Here is a 4,568-nt window from a genome sequence, read left to right as displayed (position 1 = left end):
ATTACTAAATTGACCCATATTAAACTCACTATTTTCAATAGTTCAAATTTAGTTTAGTGTGTAGATGACACTCATGGCAACTCAATCTCCATCAACTATGATAACTAATCATTACTATTTTTAGTGAAACTATTGTTACTGAGTCTTCAATTAGAAGATCCCAATTTGTTCAAATTCTAACCAAATTAGAAGGTGGATTTGTAAGCTTTCCACATGGACAACAATGACACTGAAGCACAAAATATTATTGCATTGAAGTATGTGGATGAACTATCCACTTCCGATTTACGCATCTTTATAAGCTACTTGGAGAGGGTACTCTACCCTTACACACTTATTCCATTATTGATATAAATCAAAATAGCTTCATGTGGGGGAACCTATGAGATTAATTCATGACCATGGTACATGAAGATTTACTACTGCTATAACTAAGCGAAACATAACTTAAAATTAGATGACTGGTACATCTTCTCCCATCTATCCACTGGGCCAGTTCGGGAAGATATTCGATACCCAACAAAACTCTTCCTAGGAAAACGCTCGAGGTTGACTTGGCCATATAGGCTCTTGGTCACAAACTCCCGTGGCTTCGGTCCCAGTTGCTCCGGCAAAGGCCCCAAGGGCTTCAATTTGGGGACTCGCGGTGGGACTACAAGCACTTTTTGGATGTCGTGGAGCATGCCCGTCTCTGAATCATAGCAGTTAGAGGAGTTGAAGAACATGTGGAACACTTTCAAGCACCCGAGGTGGAGCCGCCTACTCGGTTCAGGCAAGTTGCAATGTTCCTCAAGGACGTGTTGGAGGAACTCTTTCTTCAGTTGTTCTAGCAGCAATTGCACGAAGTTGATGGAATCCTCAATGCTGGCCTCGGGGTTTTCCTTTAGGTAGAGCAGCAAAAAGTTCAATTTTGTTAGCTGGGTTCACTCTGGGTTCACTCCTATGTGGAGGAAGCCCAATGAGTTGCAAGCCCAAAAAGGGCTTTGAAACCATATGATAAGTTATATGAGGAAATAGGGTTTCTCACTATCTATATAAAGAGGTAGCTGCAGAAAAGGAAACAGTAACAAGAGAAAAAGATAAAGCAGAAAATCTGGGGTTTGAGGCAATATCTGATTTACATCAAGCTAGCGTCGGAGGTTGATTCATGGTTCGATTGAGCTGAAATTTTGTCAGCATGTTCGTGGCGCAATTTAATCGAATCTGAATGGTTTGATTTTCGTTTGAAGCTCCATACATCAGGTTTTTCATGGATTGATCAAAAACTTGCATTTTTGGTTAGATTTATCCTTGATCTCTTGTGAAGTTCATGTGTATGCCAAAAATTATGTTCTTGATGTGTTTGCTGCTATGTACCTCTAGTATTTGCTAGAGAAGAACAATTTTATTGATAGTGAAGATTTTCAGGTGGACTCCGGTCTCGTGATTTTTTATCTCCTCACATCGAGGAGGTTTTCCACGTAAAAAAATTATCTTGTGTTCGCGTGCTTGGTATTTATTTTACTTTACTATATCGATTCCTATTAGGTTTACACAAGAGGGGAGATTATTTTATTCCGCTGCGTTGATTCGATATTGTTCGAATTATTCCCGTTCTCCCATCAAATTTCCCTTGCTTTTCTTCTTTCTGTAATGTGAGAAAATTGTAGAAACACGGAGACGACATAAGAGAGTGAAAGTAGGTCCACAATAAGAGCAGCAATGAACAAGCGCCACTCAGGGAGCAGCGGCCAGACTTAGCTCTATCATATTCAACAGTTCAAATAGCCTCAACTGATGCTATCCAACATTAAAAACTTTGCCTCGTAGCTTTGGATGTCATTCAACAACCGAGTGATGATCATGAGCAATTTGGTGATGGGCTGGTAAGCGTTGGACCACAGCTGATGCAACGGGCTCGTGGGGCTCGTGAGGCACGAAGAGGGAAGGACTACGATGTGTGCTGCGATTGATGTCATGCCCACATCGAGGTACTCTTGCGTTGGAGGCGCACCCCCGCTTTTGCTCCACTTCGCTTCCATGAGCCATGAATGAAATGTCTCGCCCCACTTTCCAACCAAACACATAGCATTTCAGCCCATTCCAGCAGAAGACATTTTTCGATGTAGCAAATTAAAGAAAGAGAAACGTAACGTGGGAACACGAGACTTACTATTTCTTAAAGGTTTTTCTTGATGTCCTTCCCTGATTGTTTGAAGCATTTCATTCTAAAGTCAGTGACGAGATCTTCGAGGGCTTCGAATATGGTCTTGGCGTGCGCAGTTAATCCTTCCCCATCCCACCTAATATAATGTTTGTCACCGATAAAAAGGGGGTGATCAGAAGGATAAATAATTGAATGGAATTATCAGTTTAACGTACACACATTAATTTTGTATGTAGGCATCCACTCGTGCATATAGTCTAGTCAATGCAAACTCTAGAGATAAATTATTGAAATACTAGGTTGGAGTTAAACAAATACTAATGGTGATAAGCATACCTTTGAACTGCATTAGTAAGCTTTTCCAGATCCTCTATTGAACCTTCCATGTCGAAAAAGTCGTCGGCAACGGTTATCATGATTGCGCTCTTGGCGACCAGTACTCTAACATCGGAGTTGCAAGGTAGAGAAATGGAAGCGGCAACAGCAAAATAAGAGTACAATGTCTTCTCTCGACCAAACCCCATCTTTCTAAGTCCGGTTGTCTCGGACCACCTGAACTCATCCATTACATAACAGTCATTAGGAATAAGTACTTGCTAATGAACAATACGTTATTATACAGTTTGCATATATACCTCTTTACTACATCAAGCTCCATCCTGTAAACAGATTGTCGCAATAAATAGTTCTGCAGAGCAAGTTGCACTATATCTTGATTATGAACAAATGATGGCCTAATGAAACCAAAGAAAAGCAAAAGGTTACTTGCATGTTATGGCATGGTAATACGACAAGATAAGACTGTCCCTTTTAAGACATAAATACCTATTGTATTGAAATTTTCCCATCCATAGTACACAAGCATCTTTTTCCTCCATCCACGTCCTATGTTCTAGGTGGTCTAGTCGAGCCATCCACGGAAGACCCAATTCGTGCTCAATCTATACGGAAATATCAAGCATCAATCGATATCGTAACGATTATAGCCTAGGGAACGAAAAGAAGTATTGAATATTCCCGCTAACCATTCTACAGTGACTCGACGAGATGATGCTTGAATCTCTTGTTTCTCTAGACACAATTTTCTCAAGAAATTTCTTCGAGAAAATTCTTGCTTTCTCGAGTTCGTGTTCGTCCGGAAGCATAAGATTGCTGGCTCTATAAATGTAAAGGAGCACGCTCGAGAAGTATTCATAATGTATTCCAATGTGATCTCAAACTTCTTCATGATCTAGAAACCAACAAATGCTAGCTGCAAAATGCATAATTTAATTGAAATTAATTGAACCACTTAAAAAGATCATCAGTGAATGACCCAAAGGAAAAGGAACCAATTGAGGAACTTATAAAGCTCGCAGCTCATACATGGTGATACCCTATAACCATGCATGCGCAAAAGCCAGAATTCCAAACAATCTTTGTATAGCTCCGCAGCGATCGAATGGATTGATTTCGTGATTTGTTTTTCATGCTTGTAGTTCCTGAAAAAAGATATGTTGATATGCATGAATTAGTTAAAGATGACATATGGACAATTTCGGTGACCTCAAAAGTGATTGCTACTAAAACATAGAAACTAGTGTACAACTTTGTAGGGGAAATTACCAAAAAAATCATATACCTATTTCACTTATGCCAATTTAATCTTAAATATTTCAATTGTGTCAATTTGATTGTAAATATTTTGAAGATTTGTCAATTTAGTCATAAGTCTTTTGACGATTTACTAATTTAGTCAATTTGCCCAATTTTTAGTTGGAAATTATTGGCACGATAGTCTAGTCAAGGCTGAACGTTTGATATGGTACAATTAAGGGTAAGCGGTTCCAGGTTCCGGTTCAATTCCGTCCGGAACCTGGAACCTACCCTCGGGTACAGGTTCTTCATTTTTTGGAACCTGAAACCTACCTGTCAGAACCAAAAACCTGGAACCTACCCTGTCACAAGTTCCAGTGTCGGTTCCAGGTTCCAACGGGTTTTTTTTTTCTTTTTTTCTTTTTTTGTTTTTAAGATTTGAACTATAACGAAAAAGGAAAAAGACAAAACTCCTATGGAATTTAAAATCCACATTACCATTTGCTAAACCCAAAGGAAAAAGGCAGAACTTAAATTTGGATCAACCTCCCTATTTGATTCCTATATTGCAGAGTTGATCAAACCAGAATGTGATACATAAATAACTACTCATTAAAATTATTGATTATATGAAGTATTTCGACAGCAAAGCATCTCAAAATTTAATGGTTTGGACCAACAATCCCCAATGGAGATGTAGGATAGGCAGAAGACACATGAATTCACAAACTGAAGTATACTAAATAGCATAACAAGCAGAAGCAACCAGCCCAACAGCAAGTTAGATATCTTTTATTTGCACAAGAGTTTTCATAACCAGTAGCCAAAAACTTTACCATGTTAGTTT

General features: G+C 39.0%; 1 pseudogene; it reads right to left on the bottom strand.

Annotated features, from left to right (window-relative positions):
* Positions 1-431: 431 nt before the first annotated feature.
* Positions 432-3,532, bottom strand: LOC104442650 (annotated as a pseudogene).
* Positions 3,533-4,568: the final 1,036 nt, after the last annotated feature.

This window comes from Eucalyptus grandis, chromosome 4, assembly GCF_016545825.1.
Source record: "Eucalyptus grandis isolate ANBG69807.140 chromosome 4, ASM1654582v1, whole genome shotgun sequence".
In the NCBI taxonomy this organism is placed as follows: domain Eukaryota; kingdom Viridiplantae; phylum Streptophyta; class Magnoliopsida; order Myrtales; family Myrtaceae; genus Eucalyptus; species Eucalyptus grandis.
Note: the sequence above shows the minus strand (reverse complement) of the source record. Positions and strands in the feature narration are given on the sequence as shown.